The sequence below is a fragment of the Dendrobates tinctorius genome, unplaced genomic scaffold, assembly GCF_039654945.1.
Source record: "Dendrobates tinctorius isolate UK_male_01 unplaced genomic scaffold, ASM3965494v1 ptg000350l, whole genome shotgun sequence".
Lineage (NCBI taxonomy): Eukaryota > Metazoa > Chordata > Amphibia > Anura > Dendrobatidae > Dendrobates > Dendrobates tinctorius.
Window position 1 is genome coordinate 2,388,207 of NW_027362016.1, and position 25,638 is coordinate 2,413,844.

Below are 25,638 nucleotides of genomic sequence, written 5' to 3' on the forward strand. Positions count from 1 at the left end.
GTAACATTATGCATGCAAATTGTGTTTTATGTGCGACCATGACCTATTCTAGAAGCACAGGGTCAGAATTATACTGGTGCATGGAGACAAACTGAAAATGTAAAAATTCAATGGCAAAATTGCTGTCTTTTTCTACTCATTCACAAATAGTTAATGAATGTTATTAAATATGTACAGCAAAATGGAAGGCGTTTCAAATAGAAATCATGCTTCAAAAAACAGTCAAATGAAAAATTATAATATATCCCTCCAGGTGTGACACTTGACATTTGCAGAGTGTCAAACCCCCCAGAAAATGTATAGATATGGCCGAAATAGCTCAGTTGGGAGAGCGTTAGACTGAAGATCTAAAGGTCCCTGGTCCAATCCCGGGTTTCGGCAAAATGCTTTTTCTTCACCGTTTACATTTTAAGGAGATATTAAACAAAGCACATGGACTGATCATGATCAAAAGGCCTAAAAATCTTAACTATCTACAGAAAACAAAATGTTAAAAATTTGAGAAACGGTAACTTTTTCCTTTTGAACACATGAATGTTTTTTAGTAATTTTTCCTCTATTTTGTTTTATTTCAGATTGACTTAGCTGTAAGAGGATTAAAAGGTAACCTGATAGCTGAAACAGACAGCACTTATCAGACACTAACTGAATGATTATAGTCAGCTTGTTTGACTTTGAAACACTGAGGCATTACTGAGACAAATGTCCTTAAAAAATATGCTGTGGACAAAGTCAAAAAGGCAAAAAACACAAGCTCCACACAGGTCCGTCATCTTTAATTTGAAATATAGGAGGTTTCTACTTTAATGGTGAGACAAAGCATCTACATATTTGACATTGCTCCAGTGAGTAGAGCCCACTTAAAAATGTATGGGTTGCTTGTCTCTGCAAGCAAAAGCTGGGCACTAAACTGGCATACTTGCAATGCTGGATGGTTCAGAGTGAAAACACCTATAGGCTGACAATAGTAATTGCAGGTGTTGATTAACTCATTGTGCAAAATAATTTCTAAAATGTGGTCACTTTGGGAGGTTTTCTGCTGTTTTGGTACTCTGCAAATTTCATCTGCAAGGTATTCCTGCAAAATAAGCATTGCAAAACCCAAATAGGGCTCTTCCTTTCAAAGCCCTGCTGTGTGGCCAAACAGTAGTTTCTGAAGAAATGTGGTGCATCACCGCATTTGTGAGAAATCTAACATTTCTAATATCCAAACAAAATAAATGGAGGTTTAAAAATTAATGCAGACGAAAAGTACGCATATAAAAAATGTTATTTATTGACTTTTTTGGGGTGGTGTGACAAGTTTTTAATCACAAGGGATGGTAACATTTCTGCTGACTAGCATGGAAGGAGTTAAGTTCCAATTGCATATCGAAGTCAGGATGGCCGAGCGGTCTAAGGCGCTGCGTTCAGGTCGCAGTCTTCCCTGGAGGCGTGGGTTCAAATCCCACTTCTGACATCAACATTTATTTTCAAGAAACTTTATCTTCATTTATTGATTAGATGAGGTCAAACAAAACTTAGTAATGTGGTTTTGAAAAATTTCCTGAGAGTCTTTGGAGTGAATCTGAATTTGTCCTCTCAAAAAAGAACTCTAGGAACATCAAACAGGTTTTTTTGTGCATATGTCTGTTGTTCTTTTGGCACTAGAAAAATCCTTTGGACAGTCAATGAGGAGGGACTATTTCACCTCTTTGTGTTCTCTGTCCCTATTAGGGTAGGGAATCAACCTTCTACAGTGCTGTCATGAAATATATCTAGAAACGGATTTGCTGGTAAGTCTACTTTCATAGTTTTCACCTCATACATCAATAGACCATAACGATACTTAATTAACAAAAACTTAACAAGTAGGTAATCATAGTTTAAAAAATGTGAAATGCCCATGTCCTTCTGACATGTTTCAGCACATTTTGGGACAAATGGTCTCACTTTTAACAATCAATAAAATATTTTCTCTAAATTTTTGTCTCTTTTTTGCTCCAATTGTTTGCATCTCATAAAAAATAAAACTTGATGTAACATTATGCATGCAAATTGTGTTTTATGTGCGACCATGACCTATTCTAGAAGCACAGGGTCAGAATTATACTGGTGCATGGAGACAAACTGAAAATGTAAAAATTCAATGGCAAAATTGCTGTCTTTTTCTACTCATTCACAAATAGTTAATGAATGTTATTAAATATGTACAGCAAAATGGAAGGCGTTTCAAATAGAAATCATGCTTCAAAAAACAGTCAAATGAAAAATTATAATATATCCCTCCAGGTGTGACACTTGACATTTGCAGAGTGTCAAACCCCCCAGAAAATGTATAGATATGGCCGAAATAGCTCAGTTGGGAGAGCGTTAGACTGAATATCTAAAGGTCCCTGGTCCAATCCCGGGTTTCGGCAAAATGCTTTTTCTTCACCGTTTACATTTTAAGGAGATATTAAACAAAGCACATGGACTGATCATGATCAAAAGGCCTAAAAATCTTAACTATCTACAGAAAACAAAATGTTAAAAATTTGAGAAACGGTAACTTTTTCCTTTTGAACACATGAATGTTTTTTAGTAATTTTTCCTCTATTTTGTTTTATTTCAGATTGACTTAGCTGTAAGAGGATTAAAAGGTAACCTGATAGCTGAAACAGACAGCACTTATCAGACACTAGCTGAATGATTATAGTCAGCTTGTTTGACTTTGAAACACTGAGGCATTACTGAGACAAATGTCCTTAAAAAATATGCTGTGGACAAAGTCAAAAAGGCAAAAAACACAAGCTCCACACAGGTCCGTCATCTTTAATTTGAAATATAGGAGGTTTCTACTTTAATGGTGAGACAAAGCATCTACATATTTGACATTGCTCCAGTGAGTAGAGCCCACTTAAAAATGTATGGGTTGCTTGTCTCTGCAAGCAAAAGCTGGGCACTAAACTGGCATACTTGCAATGCTGGATGGTTCAGAGTGAAAACACCTATAGGCTGACAATAGTAATTGCAGGTGTTGATTAACTCATTGTGCAAAATAATTTCTAAAATGTGGTCACTTTGGGAGGTTTTCTGCTGTTTTGGTACTCTGCAAAGTATTCCTGCAAAATCTGCATTGCAAAACCCAAATAGGGCTCTTCCTTTCAAAGCCCTGCTGTGTGGCCAAACAGTAGTTTCTGAAGAAATGTGGTGCATCACCGCATTTGTGAGAAATCTAACATTTCTAATATCCAAACAAAATAAATGGAGGTTTAAAAATTTATGCAGACGAAAAGTACGCATATAAAAATGTTATTTATTGACTTTTTTGGGGTGGTGTGACAAGTTTTTAATCACAAGGAATGGTAACATTTCTGCTGACTAGCATGGAAGGAGTTAAGTTCCAATTGCATATCGAAGTCAGGATGGCCAAGTGGTCTAAGGCGCTGCGTTCAGGTGGCAGTCTCTGTTAAAAATTTGAGAAACGGTAACTTTTTCCTTTTGAGCACATGAATGTTTTTTAGTAATTTTTCCTCTATTTTGTCGCAGTCGCAGGTCGCAGTCTCCCCTGGAGGCGTGGGTTCAAATCCAACTTCTGACATCAACATTTAATTTCAAGAAACTTTATCTTCATTTATTGATTAGATGAGGTCAAACAAAACTTAGTAATGTGGTTTTGAAAAATTTCCTGAGAGTCTTTGGAGTGAATCTGAATTTGTCCTCTCAAAAAAGAACTCTAGGAACATCAAACAGATTTTTTGTGCATATGTCTGTTGTTCTTTTGGCACTAGAAAAATCCTTTGGACAGTCAATGAGGAGGGACTATTTCACCTCTTTGTGTTCTCTGTCCCTATTAGGGTAGGGAATCAACCTTCTACAGTGCTGTCATGAAATATATCTAGAAACGGATTTGCTGGTAAGTCTACTTTCATAGTTTTCACCTCATACATCAATAGACCATAACGATACTTAATAAACAAAAACTTAACAAGTAGGTAATCATAGTTTAAAAAATGTGAAATGCCCATGTCCTTCTGACATGTTTCAGCACATTTTGGGACAAATGGTCTCACTTTTAACAATCAATAAAATATTTTCTCTAAATTTTTGTCTCTTTTTTGCTCCAATTGTTTTCATCTCATAAAAAATAAAACTTGATGTAACATTATGCATGCAAATTGTGTTTTATGTGCGACCATGACCTATTCTAGAAGCACAGGGTCAGAATTATACTGGTGCATGGAGACAAACTGAAAATGTAAAAATTCAATGGCAAAATTGCTGTCTTTTTCTACTCATTCACAAATAGTTAATGAATGTTATTAAATATGTACAGCAAAATGGAAGGCGTTTCAAATAGAAATCATGCTTCAAAAAACAGTCAAATGAAAAATTATAATATATCCCTCCAGGTGTGACACTTGACATTTGCAGAGTGTCAAACCCCCCAGAAAATGTATAGATATGGCCGAAATATCTCAGTTGGGAGAGCGTTAGACTGAAGATCTAAAGGTCCCTGGTCCAATCCCGGGTTTCAGCAAATTGCTTTTTCTTCACCGTTTACATTTTAAGGAGATATTAAACAAAGCACATGGACTGATCATGATCAAAAGGCCTAAAAATCTTAACTATCTACAGAAAACAAAATGTTAAAAATTTGAGAAACGGTAACTTTTTCCTTTTGAACACATGAATGTTTTTTAGTAATTTTTCCTCTATTTTGTTTTATTTCAGATTGACTTAGCTGTAAGAGGATTAAAAGGTAACCTGATTGCTGAAACAGACAGCACTTATCAGACACTAGCTGAATGATTATAGTCAGCTTGTTTGACTTTGAAACACTGAGGCATTACTGAGACAAATGTCCTTAAAAAATATGCTGTGGACAAAGTCAAAAAGGCAAAAAACACAAGCTCCACACAGGTCCATCATCTTTAATTTGAAATATAGGAGGTTTCTACTTTAATGGTGAGACAAAGCATCTACATATTTGACATTGCTCCAGTGAGTAGAGCCCACTTAAAAATGTATGGGTTGCTTGTCTCTGCAAGCAAAAGCTGGGCACTAAACTGGCATACTTGCAATGCTGGATGGTTCAGAGTGAAAACACCTATAGGCTGACAATAGTAATTGCAGGTGTTGATTAACTCATTGTGCAAAATAATTTCTAAAATGTGGTCACTTTGGGAGGTTTTCTGCTGTTTTGGTACTCTGCAAATTTCAAATGCAAGGTATTCCTGCAAAATCTGCATTGCAAAACCCAAATAGGGCTCTTCCTTTCAAAGCCCTGCTGTGTGGCCAAACAGTAGTTTCTGAAGAAATGTGGTGCATCACCGCATTTGTGAGAAATCTAACATTTCTAATATCCAAACAAAATAAATGGAGGTTTAAAAATTAATGCAGACGAAAAGTACGCATATAAAAAATGTTATTTATTGACTTTTTTTGGGGTGGTGTGACAAGTTTTTAATCACAAAGAATGGTAACATTTCTGCTGACTAGCATGGAAGGAGTTAAGTTCCAATTGCATATCAAAGTTGGGATGGCCGAGCGGCCTAAGGTGCTGCGTTCAGGTTGCAGTCTTCCCTGGAGACGTGGGTTCAAATCCCACTTCTGACATCAACATTTAATTTCAAGAAACTTTATCTTCATTTATTGATTAGATGAGGTCAAACAAAACTTAGTAATGTGGTTTTGAAAAATTTCCTGAGAGTCTTTGGAGTGAATCTGAATTTGTCCTCTCAAAAAAGAACTCTAGGAACATCAAACAGATTTTTTGTGCATATGTCTGTTGTTCTTTTGGCACTAGAAAAATCCTTTGGACAGTCAATGAGGAGGGACTATTTCACCTCTTTGTGTTCTCTATCCCTATTAGGGTAGGGAATCAACCTTCTACAGTGCTGTCATGAAATATATCTAGAAACGGATTTGCTGGTAAGTCTACTTTCATAGTTTTCACCTCATACATCAATAGACCATAACGATACTTAATAAACAAAAACTTAACAAGTAGGTAATCATAGTTTAAAAAATGTGAAATGCCCATGTCCTTCTGACATGTTTCAGCACATTTTGGGACAAATGGTCTCACTTTTAACAATCAATAAAATATTTTCTCTAAATTTTTGTCTCTTTTTTGCTCCAATTGTTTGCATCTCATAAAAAATAAAACTTGATGTAACATTATGCATGCAAATTGTGTTTTATGTGCGACCATGACCTATTCTAGAAGCACAGGGTCAGAATTATACTGGTGCATGGAGACAAACTGAAAATGTAAAAATTCAATGGCAAAATTGCTGTCTTTTTCTACTCATTCACAAATAGTTAATGAATGTTATTAAATATGTACAGCAAAATGGAAGGCGTTTCAAATAGAAATCATGCTTCAAAAAACAGTCAAATGAAAAATTATAATATATCCCTCCAGGTGTGACACTTGACATTTGCAGAGTGTCAAACCCCCCATAAAATGTTGGGAGAGCGTTAGACTGAAGATCTAAAGGTCCCTGGTCCAATCCCGGGTTTCGGCAAAATGCTTTTTCTTCACCGTTTACATTTTAAGGAGATATTAAACAAAGCACATGGATTGATCATGATCAAAAGGCCTAAAAATCTTAACTATCTACAGAAAACAAAATGTTAAAAATTTGAGAAACGGTAACTTTTTCCTTTTGAACACATGAATGTTTTTTAGTAATTTTTCTTCTATTTTGTCGCAGTCGCAGGTCGCAGTCTCCCCTGGAGGGTGGGTTCAAATCCCACTTTTGACATCAACATTTAATTTCAAGAAACTTTATCTTCATTGATTAGATGAGGTCAAACAAAACTTAGTAATGTGGTTTTGAAAAATTTCCTGAGAGTCTTTGGAGTGAATCTGAATTTGTCCTCTCAAAAAAGAACTCTAGGAACATCAAACAGATTTTTTGTGCATATGTCTGTTGTTCTTTTGGCACTAGAAAAATCCTTTGGACAGTCAATGAGGAGGGACTATTTCACCTCTTTGTGTTCTCTGTCCCTATTAGGGTAGGGAATCAACCTTCTACAGTGCTGTCATGAAATATATCTAGAAACGGATTTGCTGGTAAGTCTACTTTCATAGTTTTCACCTCATACATCAATAGACCATAACGATACTTAATAAACAAAAACTTAACAAGTAGGTAATCATAGTTTAAAAAATGTGAAATGCCCATGTCATTCTGACATGTTTCAGCACATTTTGGGACAAATGGTCTCACTTTTAACAATCAATAAAATATTTTCTCTAAATTTTTGTCTCTTTTTTGCTCCAATTGTTTGCATCTCATAAAAAATAAAACTTGATGTAACATTATGCATGCAAATTGTGTTTTATGTGCGACCATGACCTATTCTAGAAGCACAGGGTCAGAATTATACTGGTGCATGGAGACAAACTGAAAATGTAAAAATTCAATGGCAAAATTGCTGTCTTTTTCTACTCATTCACAAATAGTTAATGAATGTTATTAAATATGTACAGCAAAATGGAAGGCGTTTCAAATAGAAATCATGCTTCAAAAAACAGTCAAATGAAAAATTATAATATATCCCTCCAGGTGTGACACTTGACATTTGCAGAGTGTCAAACCCCCCATAAAATGTTGGGAGAGCGTTAGACTGAAGATCTAAAGGTCCCTGGTCCAATCCCGGGTTTCGGCAAAATGCTTTTTCTTCACCGTTTACATTTTAAGGAGATATTAAACAAAGCACATGGATTGATCATGATCAAAAGGCCTAAAAATCTTAACTATCTACAGAAAACAAAATGTTAAAAATTTGAGAAACGGTAACTTTTTCCTTTTGAACACATGAATGTTTTTTAGTAATTTTTCTTCTATTTTGTCGCAGTCGCAGGTCGCAGTCTCCCCTGGAGGGTGGGTTCAAATCCCACTTTTGACATCAACATTTAATTTCAAGAAACTTTATCTTCATTGATTAGATGAGGTCAAACAAAACTTAGTAATGTGGTTTTGAAAAATTTCCTGAGAGTCTTTGGAGTGAATCTGAATTTGTCCTCTCAAAAAAGAACTCTAGGAACATCAAACAGATTTTTTGTGCATATGTCTGTTGTTCTTTTGGCACTAGAAAAATCCTTTGGACAGTCAATGAGGAGGGACTATTTCACCTCTTTGTGTTCTCTGTCCCTATTAGGGTAGGGAATCAACCTTCTACAGTGCTGTCATGAAATATATCTAGAAACGGATTTGCTGGTAAGTCTACTTTCATAGTTTTCACCTCATACATCAATAGACCATAACGATACTTAATAAACAAAAACTTAACAAGTAGGTAATCATAGTTTAAAAAATGTGAAATGCCCATGTCATTCTGACATGTTTCAGCACATTTTGGGACAAATGGTCTCACTTTTAACAATCAATAAAATATTTTCTCTAAATTTTTGTCTCTTTTTTGCTCCAATTGTTTGCATCTCATAAAAAATAAAACTTGATGTAACATTATGCATGCAAATTGTGTTTTATGTGCGACCATGACCTATTCTAGAAGCACAGGGTCAGAATTATACTGGTGCATGGAGACAAACTGAAAATGTAAAAATTCAATGGCAAAATTGCTGTCTTTTTCTACTCATTCACAAATAGTTAATGAATGTTATTAAATATGTACAGCAAAATGGAAGGCGTTTCAAATAGAAATCATGCTTCAAAAAACAGTCAAATGAAAAATTATAATATATCCCTCCAGGTGTGACACTTGACATTTGCAGAGTGTCAAACCCCCCAGAAAATGTTGGGAGAGCGTTAGACTGAAGATCTAAAGGTCCCTGGTCCAATCCCGGGTTTCGGCAAAATGCTTTTTCTTCACCGTTTACATTTTAAGGAGATATTAAACAAAGCACATGGATTGATCATGATCAAAAGGCCTAAAAATCTTAACTATCTACAGAAAACAAAATGTTAAAAATTTGAGAAACGGTAACTTTTTCCTTTTGAACACATGAATGTTTTTTAGTAATTTTTCCTCTATTTTGTCGCAGTCGCAGGTCGCAGTCTCCCCTGGAGGCGTGGGTTCAAATCCCACTTCTGACATCAACATTTAATTTCAAGAAACTTTATCTTCATTTATTGATTAGATGAGGTCAAACAAAACTTAGTAATGTGGTTTTGAAAAATTTCCTGAGAGTCTTTGGAGTGAATCTGAATTTGTCCTCTCAAAAAAGAACTCTAGGAACATCAAACAGATTTTTTGTGCATATGTCTGTTGTTCTTTTGGCACTAGAAAAATCCTTTGGACAGTCAATGAGGAGGGACTATTTCACCTCTTTGTGTTCTCTGTCCCTATTAGGGTAGGTAATCAACCTTCTACAGTGCTGTCATGAAATATATCTAGAAACGGATTTGCTGGTAAGTCTACTTTCATAGTTTTCACCTCATACATCAATAGACCATAACGATACTTAATAAACAAAAACTTAACAAGTAGGTAATCATAGTTTAAAAAATGTGAAATGCCCATGTCCTTCTGACATGTTTCAGCACATTTTGGGACAAATGGTCTCACTTTTAACAATCAATAAAATATTTTCTCTAAATTTTTGTCTCTTTTTTGCTCCAATTGTTTGCATCTCATAAAAAATAAAACTTGATGTAACATTATGCATGCAAATTGTGTTTTATGTGCGACCATGACCTATTCTAGAAGCACAGGGTCAGAATTATACTGGTGCATGGAGACAAACTGAAAATGTAAAAATTCAATGGCAAAATTGCTGTCTTTTTCTACTCATTCACAAATAGTTAATGAATGTTATTAAATATGTACAGCAAAATGGAAGGCGTTTCAAATAGAAATCATGCTTCAAAAAACAGTCAAATGAAAAATTATAATATATCCCTCCAGGTGTGACACTTGACATTTGCAGAGTGTCAAACCCCCCAGAAAATGTATAGATATGGCCGAAATAGCTCAGTTGGGAGAGCGTTAGACTGAAGATCTAAAGGTCCCGGGTTTCGGCAAAATGCTTTTTCTTCACCGTTTACATTTTAAGGAGATATTAAACAAAGCACATGGGCTGATCATGATCAAAAGGCCTAAAAATCTTAACTATCTACAGAAAACAAAATGTTAAAAATTTGAGAAACGGTAACTTTTTCCTTTTGAACACATGAATGTTTTTTAGTAATTTTTCCTCTATTTTGTTTTATTTCAGATTGACTTAGCTGTAAGAGGATTAAAAGGTAACCTGATAGCTGAAACAGACAGCACTTATCAGACACTAGCTGAATGATTATAGTCAGCTTGTTTGACTTTGAAACACTGAGGCATTACTGAGACAAATGTCCTTAAAAAATATGCTGTGGACAAAGTCAAAAAGGCAAAAAACACAAGCTCCACACAGGTCCGTCATCTTTAATTTGAAATATAGGAGGTTTCTACTTTAATGGTGAGACAAAGCATCTACATATTTGACATTGCTCCAGTGAGTAGAGCCCACTTAAAAATGTATGGGTTGCTTGTCTCTGCAAGCAAAAGCTGGGCACTAAACTGGCACACTTGCAATGCTGGATGGTTCAGAGTGAAAACACCTATAGGCTGACAATAGTAATTGCAGGTGTTGATTAACTCATTGTGCAAAATAATTTCTAAAATGTGGTCACTTTGGGAGGTTTTCTGCTGTTTTGGTACTCTGCAAATTTCATCTGCAAGGTATTCCTGCAAAATCTGCATTGCAAAACCCAAATAGGGCTCTTCCTTTCAAAGCCCTGCTGTGTGGCCAAACAGTAGTTTCTGAAGAAATGTGGTGCATCACCGCATTTGTGAGAAATCTAACATTTCTAATATCCAAACAAAATAAATTGAGGTTTAAAAATTAATGCAGACGAAAAGTACGCATATAAAAAATGTTATTTATTGACTTTTTTGGGGTGGTGTGACAAGTTTTTAATCACAAGGAATGGTAACATTTCTGCTGACTAGCATGGAAGGAGTTAAGTTCCAATTGCATATCGAAGTCAGGATGGCCGAGCGGTCTAAGGCGCTGTGTTCAGGTCGCAGTCTCCCCTGGAGGTGTGGGTGCAAATCCCACTTCTGACATCAACATTTATTTTCAAGAAACTTTATCTTCATTTATTGATTAGATGAGGTCAAACAAAACTTAGTAATGTGGTTTTGAAAAATTTCCTGAGAGTCTTTGGAGTGAATCTGAATTTGTCCTCTCAAAAAAGAACTCTAGGAACATCAAACAGATTTTTTGTGCATATGTCTGTTGTTCTTTTGGCACTAGAAAAATCCTTTGGACAGTCAATGAGGAGGGACTATTTCACCTCTTTGTGTTCTCTGTCCCTATTAGGGTAGGGAATCAACCTTCTACAGTGCTGTCATGAAATATATCTAGAAACGGATTTGCTGGTAAGTCTACTTTCATAGTTTTCACCTCATACATCAATAGACCATAACGATACTTAATAAACAAAAACTTAACAAGTAGGTAATCATAGTTTAAAAAATGTGAAATGCCCATGTCCTTCTGACGTGTTTCAGCACATTTTGGGACAAATGGTCTCACTTTTAACAATCAATAAAATATTTTCTCTAATTTTTTGTCTCTTTTTTGCTCCAATTGTTTGCATCTCATAAAAAATAAAACTTGATGTAACATTATGCATGCAAATTGTGTTTTATGTGCGACCATGACCTATTCTAGAAGCACAGGGTCAGAATTATACTGGTGCATGGAGACAAACTGAAAATGTAAAAATTCAATGGCAAAATTGCTGTCTTTTTCTACTCATTCACAAATAGTTAATGAATGTTATTAAATATGTACAGCAAAATGGAAGGCGTTTCAAATAGAAATCATGCTTCAAAAAACAGTCAAATGAAAAATTATAATATATCCCTCCAGGTGTGACACTTGACATTTGCAGAGTGTCAAACCCCCCAGAAAAAGTATAGATATGGCCGAAATAGCTCAGTTGGGAGAGCGTTAGACTGAAGATCTAATGGTCCCGGGTTTCGGCAAAATGCTTTTTCTTCACCGTTTACATTTTAAGGAGATATTAAACAAAGCACATTGGCTGATCATGATCAAAAGGCCTAAAAATCTTAACTATCTACAGAAAACAAAATGTTAAAAATTTGAGAAACGGTAACTTTTTCCTTTTGAACACATGAATGTTTTTTAGTAATTTTTCCTCTATTTTGTTTTATTTCAGATTGACTTAGCTGTAAGAGGATTAAAAGGTAACCTGATAGCTGAAACAGACAGCACTTATCAGACACTAGCTGAATGATTATAGTCAGCTTGTTTGACTTTGAAACACTGAGGCATTACTGAGACAAATGTCCTTAAAAAATATGCTGTGGACAAAGTCAAAAAGGCAAAAAACACAAGCTCCACACAGGTCCGTCATCTTTAATTTGAAATATAGGAGGTTTCTACTTTAATGGTGAGACAAAGCATCTACATATTTGACATTGCTCCAGTGAGTAGAGCCCACTTAAAAATGTATGGGTTGCTTGTCTCTGCAAGCAAAAGCTGGGCACTAAACTGGCATACTTGCAATGCTGGATGGTTCAGAGTGAAAACACCTATAGGCTGACAATAGTAATTGCAGGTGTTGATTAACTCATTGTGCAAAATAATTTCTAAAATGTGGTCACTTTGGGAGGTTTTCTGCTGTTTTGGTACTATGCAAATTTCATCTGCAAGGTATTCCTGCAAAATCCTGCATAAAATGTTGGGAGAGCGTTAGACTGAAGATCTAAAGGTCCCTGGTCCAATCCCGGGTTTCGGCAAAATGCTTTTTCTTCACCGTTTACATTTTAAGGAGATATTAAACAAAGCACATGGATTGATCATGATCAAAAGGCCTAAAAATCTTAACTATCTACAGAAAACAAAATGTTAAAAATTTGAGAAACGGTAACTTTTTCCTTTTGAACACATGAATGTTTTTTAGTAATTTTTCCTCTATTTTGTCGCAGTCGCAGGTCGCAGTCTCCCCTGGAGGCGTGGGTTCAAATCCCACTTCTGACATCAACATTTAATTTCAAGAAACTTTATCTTCATTTATTGATTAGATGAGGTCAAACAAAACTTAGTAATGTGGTTTTGAAAAATTTCCTGAGAGTCTTTGGAGTGAATCTGAATTTGTCCTCTCAAAAAAGAACTCTAGGAACATCAAATAGATTTTTTGTGCATATGTCTGTTGTTCTTTTGGCACTAGAAAAATCCTTTGGACAGTCAATGAGGAGGGACTATTTCACCTCTTTGTGTTCTCTGTCCCTATTAGGGTAGGGAATCAACCTTCTACAGTGCTGTCATGAAATATATCTAGAAACGGATTTGCTGGTAAGTCTACTTTCATAGTTTTCACCTCATACATCAATAGACCATAACGATACTTAATAAACAAAAACTTAACAAGTAGGTAATCATAGTTTAAAAAATGTGAAATGCCCATGTCATTCTGACATGTTTCAGCACATTTTGGGACAAATGGTCTCACTTTTAACAATCAATAAAATATTTTCTCTAAATTTTTGTCTCTTTTTTGCTCCAATTGTTTGCATCTCATAAAAAATAAAACTTGATGTAACATTATGCATGCAAATTGTGTTTTATGTGCGACCATGACCTATTCTAGAAGCACAGGGTCAGAATTATACTGGTGCATGGAGACAAACTGAAAATGTAAAAATTCAATGGCAAAATTGCTGTCTTTTTCTACTCATTCACAAATAGTTAATGAATGTTATTAAATATGTACAGCAAAATGGAAGGCGTTTCAAATAGAAATCATGCTTCAAAAAACAGTCAAATGAAAAATTATAATATATCCCTCCAGGTGTGACACTTGACATTTGCAGAGTGTCAAACCCCCCAGAAAATGTTGGGAGAGCGTTAGACTGAAGATCTAAAGGTCCCGGGTTTCGGCAAAATGCTTTTTCTTCACCGTTTACATTTTAAGGAGATATTAAACAAAGCATATGGATTGATCATGATCAAAAGGCCTAAAAATCTTAACTATCTACAGAAAACAAAATGTTAAAAATTTGAGAAACGGTAACTTTTTCCTTTTGAACACATGAATGTTTTTTAGTAATTTTTCCTCTATTTTGTCGCAGTCGCAGGTCGCAGTCTCCCCTGGAGGCGTGGGTTCAAATCCCACTTCTGACATCAACATTTAATTTCAAGAAACTTTATCTTCATTTATTGATTAGATGAGGTCAAACAAAACTTAGTAATGTGGGTTTGAAAAATTTCCTGAGAGTCTTTGGAGTGAATCTGAATTTGTCCTCTCAAAAAAGAACTCTAGGAACATCAAACAGATTTTTTGTGCATATGTCTGTTGTTCTTTTGGCACTAGAAAAATCCTTTGGACAGTCAATGAGTAGGGACTATTTCACCTCTTTGTGTTCTCTGTCCCTATTAGGGTAGGGAATCAACCTTCTACAGTGCTGTCATGAAATATATCTAGAAACGGATTTGCTGGTAAGTCTACTTTCATAGTTTTCACCTCATACATCAATAGACCATAACGATACTTAATAAACAAAAACTTAACAAGTAGGTAATCATAGTTTAAAAAATGTGAAATGCCCATGTCATTCTGACATGTATCAGCACATTTTGGGACAAATGGTCTCACTTTTAACAATCAATAAAATATTTTCTCTAAATTTTTGTCTCTTTTTTGCTCCAATTGTTTGCATCTCATAAAAAATAAAACTTGATGTAACATTATGCATGCAAATTGTGTTTTATGTGCGACCATGACCTATTCTAGAAGCACAGGGTCAGAATTATACTGGTGCATGGAGACAAACTGAAAATGTAAAAATTCAATGGCAAAATTGCTGTCTTTTTCTACTCATTCACAAATAGTTAATGAATGTTATTAAATATGTACAGCAAAATGGAAGGTGTTTCAAATAGAAATCATGCTTCAAAAAACAGTCAAATGAAAAATTATAATATATCCCTCCAGGTGTGACACTTGACATTTGCAGAGTGTCAAACCCCCCAGAAAATGTATAGATATGGCCGGAATAGCTCAGTTGGGAGAGCGTTAGACTGAAGATCTAAAGGTCCCTTGTCCAATCCCGGGTTTCGGCAAAATGCTTTTTCTTCACCGTTTACATTTTAAGGAGATATTAAACAAAGCACATGGACTGATCATGATCAAAAGGCGTAAAAATTTTAACTATCTACAGAAAACAAAATGTTAAAAATTTGAGAAACGGTAACTTTTTCCTTTTGAACACATGAATGTTTTTTTAGTAATTTTTCCTCTATTTTGTTTTATTTCAGATTGACTTAGCTGTAAGAGGATTAAAAGGTAACCTGATAGCTGAAACAGACAGCACTTATCAGACACTAGCTGAATGATTATAGTCAGCTTGTTTGACTTTGAAACACTGAGGCATTACTGAGACAAATGTCCTTAAAAGATATGCTGTGGACAAAGTCAAAAAGGCAAAAAACACAAGCTCCACACAGGTCCGTCATCTTTAATTTGAAATATAGGAGGTTTCTACTTTAATGGTGAGACAAAGCATCTACATATTTGACATTGCTCCAGTGAGTAGAGCCCACTTAAAAATGTATGGGTTGCTTGTCTCTGCAAGCAAAAGCTGGGCACTAAACTGGCATACTTGCAATGCTGGATGGTTCAGAGTGAAAACACCTATAGGCTGACAATAGTAATTGCAGGTGTTGATTAACTCATTGTGCAAAATAATTTCTAAAATGTGGTCACTTTGGGAGGTTTTCTGCTGTTTTGGTACTCTGCAAATTTCATCTGCAAGGTATTCCTGCAAAATCTGCATTGCAAAACCCAAATAGGGCTCTTCCTTTCAAAGCCCTGCTGTGTGGCCAAACAGTAGTTTCTGAAGAAATGTGGTGCATCAACGCATTTGTGAGAAATCTAACATTTCTAATATCCAAACAAAATAAATGGAGGTTTAAAAATTAATGCAGACGAAAAGTACGCATATAAAAAATGTTATTTATTGACTTTTTTGGGGTGGTGTGACAAGTTTTTAATCACAAGGAATGGTAACATTTCTGCTGACTAGCATGGAAGGAGTTAAGTTCCAATTGCATATTGAAGTCAGGATGGCCGAGCGGTCTAAGGCGCTGCGTTCAGGTGGCAGTCTCTGTTAAAAATTTGAGAAACGGTAACTTTTTCCTTTTGAACACATGAATGTTTTTTAGTAATTTTTCCTCTATTTTGTCGCAGTCGCAGGTCGCAGTCTCCCCTGGAGGCGTGGGTTCAAATCCCACTTCTGACATCAACATTTAATTTCAAGAAACTTTATCTTCATTTATTGATTAGATGAGGTCAAACAAAACTTAGTAATGTGGGTTTGAAAAATTTCCTGAGAGTCTTTGGAGTGAATCTGAATTTGTCCTCTCAAAAAAGAACTCTAGGAACATCAAACAGATTTTTTGTGCATATGTCTGTTGTTCTTTTGGCACTAGAAAAATCCTTTGGACAGTCAATGAGGAGGGACTATTTCACCTCTTTGTGTTCTCTGTCCCTATTAGGGTAGGGAATCAACCTTCTACAGTGCTGTCATGAAATATATCTAGAAACGGATTTGCTGGTAAGTCTACTTTCATAGTTTTCACCTCATACATCAATAGACCATAACGATACTTAATAAACAAAAACTTAACAAGTAGGTAATCATAGTTTAAAAAATGTGAAATGCCCATGTCATTCTGACATGTATCAGCACATTTTGGGACAAATGGTCTCACTTTTAACAATCAATAAAATATTTTCTCTAAATTTTTGTCTCTTTTTTGCTCCAATTGTTTGCATCTCATAAAAAATAAAACTTGATGTAACATTATGCATGCAAATTGTGTTTTATGTGCGACCATGACCTATTCTAGAAGCACAGGGTCAGAATTATACTGGTGCATGGAGACAAACTGAAAATGTAAAAATTCAATGGCAAAATTGCTGTCTTTTTCTACTCATTCACAAATAGTTAATGAATGTTATTAAATATGTACAGCAAAATGGAAGGCGTTTCAAATAGAAATCATGCTTCAAAAAACAGTCAAATGAAAAATTATAATATATCCCTCCAGGTGTGACACTTGACATTTGCAGAGTGTCAAACCCCCATAAAATGTTGGGAGAGCGTTAGACTGAAGATCTAAAGGTCCCTGGTCCAATCCCGGGTTTCGGCAAATTCTTTTTCTTCACCGTTTACATTTTAAGGAGATATTAAACAAAGCACATGGATTGATCATGATCAAAAGGCCTAAAAATCTTAACTATCTACAGAAAACAAAATGTTAAAAATTTGAGAAACGGTAACTTTTTCCTTTTGAACACATGAATGTTTTTTAGTAATTTTTCCTCTATTTTGTCGCAGTCGCAGGTCGCAGTCTCCCCTGGAGGCGTGGGTTCAAATCCCACTTCTGACATCAACATTTAATTTCAAGAAACTTTATCTTCATTTATTGATTAGATGAGGTCAAACAAAACTTAGTAATGTGGTTTTGAAAAATTTCCTGAGAGTCTTTGGAGTGAATCTGAATTTGTCCTCTCAAAAAAGAACTCTAGGAACATCAAATAGATTTTTTGTGCATATGTCTGTTGTTCTTTTGGCACTAGAAAAATCCTTTGGACAGTCAATGAGGAGGGACTATTTCACCTCTTTGTGTTCTCTGTCCCTATTAGGGTAGGGAATCAACCTTCTACAGTGCTGTCATGAAATATATCTAGAAACGGATTTGCTGGTAAGTCTACTTTCATAGTTTTCACCTCATACATCAATAGACCATAACGATACTTAATAAACAAAAACTTAACAAGTAGGTAATCATAGTTTAAAAAATGTGAAATGCCCATGTCATTCTGACATGTTTCAGCACATTTTGGGACAAATGGTCTCACTTTTAACAATCAATAAAATATTTTCTCTAAATTTTTGTCTCTTTTTTGCTCCAATTGTTTGCATCTCATAAAAAATAAAACTTGATGTAACATTATGCATGCAAATTGTGTTTTATGTGCGACCATGACCTATTCTAGAAGCACAGGGTCAGAATTATACTGGTGCATGGAGACAAACTGAAAATGTAAAAATTCAATGGCAAAATTGCTGTCTTTTTCTACTCATTCACAAATAGTTAATGAATGTTATTAAATATGTACAGCAAAATGGAAGGCGTTTCAAATAGAAATCATGCTTCAAAAAACAGTCAAATGAAAAATTATAATATATCCCTCCAGGTGTGACACTTGACATTTGCAGAGTGTCAAACCCCCCAGAAAATGTTGGGAGAGCGTTAGACTGAAGATCTAAAGGTCCCTGGTCCAATCCCGGGTTTCGGCAAAATGCTTTTTCTTCACCGTTTACATTTTAAGGAGATATTAAACAAAGCATATGGATTGATCATGATCAAAAGGCCTAAAAATCTTAACTATCTACAGAAAACAAAATGTTAAAAATTTGAGAAACGGTAACTTTTTCCTTTTGAACACATGAATGTTTTTTAGTAATTTTTCCTCTATTTTGTCGCAGTCGCAGGTCGCAGTCTCCCCTGGAGGCGTGGGTTCAAATCCCACTTCTGACATCAACATTTAATTTCAAGAAACTTTATCTTCATTTATTGATTAGATGAGGTCAAACAAAACTTAGTAATGTGGGTTTGAAAAATTTCCTGAGAGTCTTTGGAGTGAATCTGAATTTGTCCTCTCAAAAAAGAACTCTAGGAACATCAAACAGATTTTTTGTGCATATGTCTGTTGTTCTTTTGGCACTAGAAAAATCCTTTGGACAGTCAATGAGGAGGGACTATTTCACCTCTTTGTGTTCTCTGTCCCTATTAGGGTAGGGAATCAACCTTCTACAGTGCTGTCATGAAATATATCTAGAAACGGATTTGCTGGTAAGTCTACTTTCATAGTTTTCACCTCATACATCAATAGACCATAACGATACTTAATAAACAAAAACTTAACAAGTAGGTAATCATAGTTTAAAAAATGTGAAATGCCCATGTCATTCTGACATGTATCAGCACATTTTGGGACAAATGGTCTCACTTTTAACAATCAATAAAATATTTTCTCTAAATTTTTGTCTCTTTTTTGCTCCAATTGTTTGCATCTCATAAAAAATAAAACTTGATGTAACATTATGCATGCAAATTGTGTTTTATGTGCGACCATGACCTATTCTAGAAGCACAGGGTCAGAATTATACTGGTGCATGGAGACAAACTGAAAATGTAAAAATTCAATGGCAAAATTGCTGTCTTTTTCTACTCATTCACAAATAGTTAATGAATGTTATTAAATATGTACAGCAAAATGGAAGGTGTTTCAAATAGAAATCATGCTTCAAAAAACAGTCAAATGAAAAATTATAATATATCCCTCCAGGTGTGACACTTGACATTTGCAGAGTGTCAAACCCCCCAGAAAATGTATAGATATGGCCGAAATAGCTCAGTTGGGAGAGCGTTAGACTGAAGATCTAAAGGTCCCTTGTCCAATCCCGGGTTTCGGCAAAATGCTTTTTCTTCACCGTTTACATTTTAAGGAGATATTAAACAAAGCACATGGACTGATCATGATCAAAAGGCGTAAAAATTTTAACTATCTACAGAAAACAAAATGTTAAAAATTTGAGAAACGGTAACTTTTTCCTTTTGAACACATGAATGTTTTTTTAGTAATTTTTCCTCTATTTTGTTTTATTTCAGATTGACTTAGCTGTAAGAGGATTAAAAGGTAACCTGATAGCTGAAACAGACAGCACTTATCAGACACTAGCTGAATGATTATAGTCAGCTTGTTTGACTTTGAAACACTGAGGCATTACTGAGACAAATGTCCTTAAAAAATATGCTGTGGACAAAGTCAAAAAGTCAAAAAACACAAGCTCCACACAGGTCCGTCATCTTTAATTTGAAATATAGGAGGTTTCTACTTTAATGGTGAGACAAAGCATCTACATATTTGACATTGCTCCAGTGAGTAGAGCCCACTTAAAAATGTATGGGTTGCTTGTCTCTGCAAGCAAAAGCTGGGCACTAAACTGGCATACTTGCAATGCTGGATGGTTCAGAGTGAAAACACCTATAGGCTGACAATAGTAATTGCAGGTGTTGTTTAACTCATTGTGCAAAATAATTTCTAAAATGTGGTCACTTTGGGAGGTTTTCTGCTGTTTTGGTACTCTGCAAATTTCATCTGCAAGGTATTCCTGCAAAATCTGCATTGCAAAACCCAAATAGGGCTCTTCCTTTCAAAGCCCTGCTGTGTGGCCAAACAGTAGTTTCTGAAGAAATGTGGTGCATCACCGCATTTGTGAGAAATCTAACATTTCTAATATCCAAACAAAATAAATGGAGGTTTAAAAATTAATGCAGACGAAAAGTACGCATATAAAAAATGTTATTTATTGACTTTTTTGGGGTGGTGTGACAAGTTTTTAATCACAAGGAATGGTAACATTTCTGCTGACTAGCATGGAAGGAGTTAAGTTCCAATTGCATATTGAAGTCAGGATGGCCGAGCGGTCTAAGGCGCTGCGTTCAGGTGGCAGTCTCTGTTAAAAATTTGAGAAACGGTAACTTTTTCCTTTTGAACACATGAATGTTTTTTAGTAATTTTTCCTCTATTTTGTCGCAGTCGCAGGTCGCAGTCTCCCCTGGAGGCGTGGGTTCAAATCCCACTTCTGACATCAACATTTAATTTCAAGAAACTTTATCTTCATTTATTGATTAGATGAGGTCAAACAAAACTTAGTAATGTGGTTTTGAAAAATTTCCTGAGAGTCTTTGGAGTGAATCTGAATTTGTCCTCTCAAAAAAGAACTCTAGGAACATCAAACAGATTTTTTGTGCATATGTCTGTTGTTCTTTTGGCACTAGAAAAATCCTTTGGACAGTCAATGAGGAGGGACTATTTCACCTCTTTGTGTTCTCTGTCCCTATTAGGGTAGGGAATCAACCTTCTACAGTGCTGTCATGAAATATATCTAGAAACGGATTTGCTGGTAAGTCTACTTTCATAGTTTTCACCTCATACATCAATAGACCATAACGATACTTAATAAACAAAAACTTAACAAGTAGGTAATCATAGTTTAAAAAATGTGAAATGCCCATGTCCTTCTGACATGTTTCAGCACATTTTGGGACAAATGGTCTCACTTTTAACAATCAATAAAATATTTTCTCTAAATTTTTGTCTCTTTTTTGCTCCAATTGTTTTCATCTCATAAAAAATAAAACTTGATGTAACATTATGCATGCAAATTGTGTTTTATGTGCGACCATGACCTATTCTAGAAGCACAGGGTCAGAATTATACTGGTGCATGGAGACAAACTGAAAATGTAAAAATTCAATGGCAAAATTGCTGTCTTTTTCTACTCATTCACAAATAGTTAATGAATGTTATTAAATATGTACAGCAAAATGGAAGGCGTTTCAAATAGAAATCATGCTTCAAAAAACAGTCAAATGAAAAATTATAATATATCCCTCCAGGTGTGACACTTGACATTTGCAGAGTGTCAAACCCCCCAGAAAATGTATAGATATGGCCGAAATAGCTCAGTTAGGAGAGCGTTAGACTGAAGATCTAAAGGTCCCTGGTCCAATCCCGGGTTTCGGCAAAATGCTTTTTCTTCACCGTTTACATTTTAAGGAGATATTAAACAAAGCACATGGACTGATCATGATCAAAAGGCCTAAAAATCTTAACTATCTACAGAAAACAAAATGTTAAAAATTTGAGAAACGGTAACTTTTTCCTTTTGAACACATGAATGATTTTTAGTAATTTTTCCTCTATTTTGTTTTATTTCAGATTGACTTAGCTGTAAGAGGATTAAAAGGTAACCTGATAGCTGAAACAGACAGCACTTATCAGACACTAGCTGAATGATTATAGTCAGCTTGTTTGACTTTGAAACACTGAGGCATTACTGAGACAAATGTCCTTAAAAAATATGCTGTGGACAAAGTCAAAAAGGCAAAAAACACAAGCTCCACACAGGTCCGTCATCTTTAATTTGAAATATAGGAGGTTTCTACTTTAATGGTGAGACAAAGCATCTACATATTTGACATTGCTCCAGTGAGTAGAGCCCACTTAAAAATGTATGGGTTGCTTGTCTCTGCAAGCAAAAGCTGGGCACTAAACTGGCATACTTGCAATGCTGGATGGTTCAGAGTGAAAACACCTATAGGCTGACAATAGTAATTGCAGGTGTTGATTAACTCATTGTGCAAAATAATTTCTAAAATGTGGTCACTTTGGGAGGTTTTCTGCTGTTTTGGTACTCTGCAAATTTCATCTGCAAGGTATTCCTGCAAAATCTGCATTGCAAAACCCAAATAGGGCTCTTCCTTTCAAAGCCCTGCTGTGTGGCCAAACAGTAGTTTCTGAAGAAATGTGGTGCATCACCGCATTTGTGAGAAATCTAACATTTCTAATATCCAAACAAAATAAATGGAGGTTTAAAAATTAATGCAGACGAAAAGTACGCATATAAAAAATGTTATTTATTGACTTTTTTGGGGTGGTGTGACAAGTTTTTAATCACAAGGAATGGTAACATTTCTGCTGACTAGCATGGAAGGAGTTAAGTTCCAATTGCATATCGAAGTCAGGATGGCCGAGCGGTCTAAGGCGCTGCGTTCAGGTTGCAGTCTCCCCTGGAGCTGTGGGTTCAAATCCCACTTCTGACATCAACATTTAATTTCAAGAAACTTTATCTTCATTTATTGATGAGATGAGGTCAAACAAAACTTAGTAATGTGGTTTTGAAAAATTTCCTGAGAGTCTTTGGAGTGAATCCGAATTTGTCCTCTCAAAAAAGAACATCAAACAGATTTTTTGTGCATATGTCTGTTGTTCTTTTGGCACTAGAAAAATCCTTTGGACAGTCAATGAGGAGGGACTATTTCACCTCTTTGTGTTCTCTGTCCCTATTAGGGTAGGGAATCAACCTTCTACGGTGCTGTCATGAAATATATCTATAAACGGATTTGCTGGTAAGTCTACTTTCATAGTTTTCACCTCATACATCAATAGACCATAACGATACTTAATAAACAAAAACTTAACAAGTAGGTAATCATAGTTTAAAAAATGTGAAATGCCCATGTCATTCTGACATGTTTCAGCACATTTTGGGACAAATGGTCTCACTTTTAACAATCAATAAAATATTTTCTCTAAATTTTTGTCTCTTTTTTGCTCCAATTGTTTGCATCTCATAAAAAATAAAACTTGATGTAACATTATGCATGCAAATTGTGTTTTATGTGCGACCATGACCTATTCTAGAAGCACAGGGTCAGAATTATACTGGTGCATGGAGACAAACTGAAAATGTAAAAATTCAATGGCAAAATTGCTGTCTTTTTCTACTCATTCACAAATAGTTAATGAATGTTATTAAATATGTACAGCAAAATGGAAGGCGTTTCAAATAGAAATCATGCTTCAAAAAACAGTCAAATGAAAAATTATAATATATCCCTCCAGGTGTGACACTTGACATTTGCAGAGTGTCAAACCCCCCAGAAAATGTATAGATATGGCAGAAATAGCTCAGTTGGGAGAGCGTTAGACTGAAGATCTAAAGGTCCCGGGTTTCGGCAAAATGCTTTTTCTTCACCGTTTACATTTTAAGGAGATATTAAACAAAGCACATGGACTGATCATGATCAAAAGGCCTAAAAATCTTAACTATCTACAGAAAACAAAATGTTAAAAATTTGAGAAACGGTAACTTTTTCCTTTTGAACACATGAATGTTTTTTAGTAATTTTTCCTCTATTTTGTTTTATTTCAGATTTACTTAGCTGTAAGAGGATTAAAAGGTAACCTGATAGCTGAAACAGACAGCACTTATCAGACACTAGCTGAATGATTATAGTCAGCTTGTTTGACTTTGAAACACTGAGGCATTACTGAGACAAATGTCCTTAAAAAATATGCTGTGGACAAAGTCAAAAAGGCAAAAAACACAAGCTCCACACAGGTCCGTCATCTTTAATTTGAAATATAGGAGGTTTCTACTTTAATGGTGAGACAAAGCATCTACATATTTGACATTGCTCCAGTGAGTAGAGCCCACTTAAAAATGTATGGGTTGCTTGTCTTTGCAAGCAAAAGCTGGGCACTAAACTGGCATACTTGCAATGCTGGATGGTTCAGAGTGAAAACACCTATAGGCTGACAATAGTAATTGCAGGTGTTGATTAACTCATTGTGCAAAATAATTTCTAAAATGTGGTCACTTTGGGAGGTTTTCTGCTGTTTTGGTACTCTGCAAATTTCACCTGCAAGGTATTCCTGCAAAATCTGCATTGCAAAACCCAAATAGGGCTCTTCCTTTCAAAGCCCTGCTGTGTGGCCAAACAGTAGTTTCTGAAGAAATGTGGTGCATCACCGCATTTGTGAGAAATCTAACATTTCTAATATCCAAACAAAATAAATGGAGGTTTAAAAATTAATGCAGACGAAAAGTACGCATATAAAAAATGTTATTTATTGACTTTTTTGGGGTGGTGTGACAAGTTTTTAATCACAAGGAATGGTAACATTTCTGCTGACTAGCATGGAAGGAGTTAAGTTCCAATTGCATATTGAAGTCAGGATGGCCGAGCAGTCTAAGGTGCTGCGTTCAGGTCGCAGTCTCCCCTGGAGGTGTGGGTTCAAATCCCACTTCTGACATCAACATTTAATTTCAAGAAACTTTATCTTCATGTAATGTGGTTTTGAAAAATTTCCTGAGAGTCTTTGGAGTGAATCTGAATTTGTCCTCTCAAAAAAGAACTCTAGGAACATCAAACAGATTTTTTGTGCATATGTCTGTTGTTCTTTTGGCACTAGAAAAATCCTTTGGACAGTCAATGAGGAGGGACTATTTCACCTCTTTGTGTTCTCTGTCCCTATTAGGGTAGGGAATCAACCTTCTACGGTGCTGTCATGAAATATATCTATAAACGGATTTGCTGGTAAGTCTACTTTCATAGTTTTCACCTCATACATCAATAGACCATAACGATACTTAATAAACAAAAACTTAACAAGTAGGTAATCATAGTTTAAAAAATGTGAAATGCCCATGTCATTCTGACATGTTTCAGCACATTTTGGGACAAATGGTCTCACTTTTAACAATCAATAAAATATTTTCTCTAAATTTTTGTCTCTTTTTTGCTCCAATTGTTTGCATCTCATAAAAAATAAAACTTGATGTAACATTATGCATGCAAATTGTGTTTTATGTGCGACCATGACCTATTCTAGAAGCACAGGGTCAGAATTATACTGGTGCATGGAGACAAACTGAAAATGTAAAAATTCAATGGCAAAATTGCTGTCTTTTTCTACTCATTCACAAATAGTTAATGAATGTTATTAAATATGTACAGCAAAATGGAAGGCGTTTCAAATAGAAATCATGCTTCAAAAAACAGTCAAATGAAAAATTATAATATATCCCTCCAGGTGTGACACTTGACATTTGCAGAGTGTCAAACCCCCCAGAAAATGTATAGATATGGCCGAAATAGCTCAGTTGGGAGAGCGTTAGACTGAAGATCTAAAGGTCCTGGGTTTCGGCAAAATGCTTTTTCTTCACCGTTTACATTTTAAGGAGATATTAAACAAAGCACATGGACTG

The 25,638-nt window shown here is 35.3% G+C and overlaps 2 non-coding genes across 2 annotated transcripts; both read left to right on the top strand.

Annotated features, from left to right (window-relative positions):
- Window positions 1–308: 308 nt before the first annotated feature.
- TRNAF-GAA (transfer RNA phenylalanine (anticodon GAA)) lies at window positions 309–381 on the top strand. Its single transcript has one exon. It is a non-coding gene; the product is annotated as a tRNA-Phe (tRNA).
- A 995-nt stretch (window positions 382–1,376) lies between these two features.
- On the top strand, window positions 1,377–1,459 carry TRNAL-CAG (transfer RNA leucine (anticodon CAG)). The gene has a single exon. It is a non-coding gene; the product is annotated as a tRNA-Leu (tRNA).
- Window positions 1,460–25,638: the final 24,179 nt, after the last annotated feature.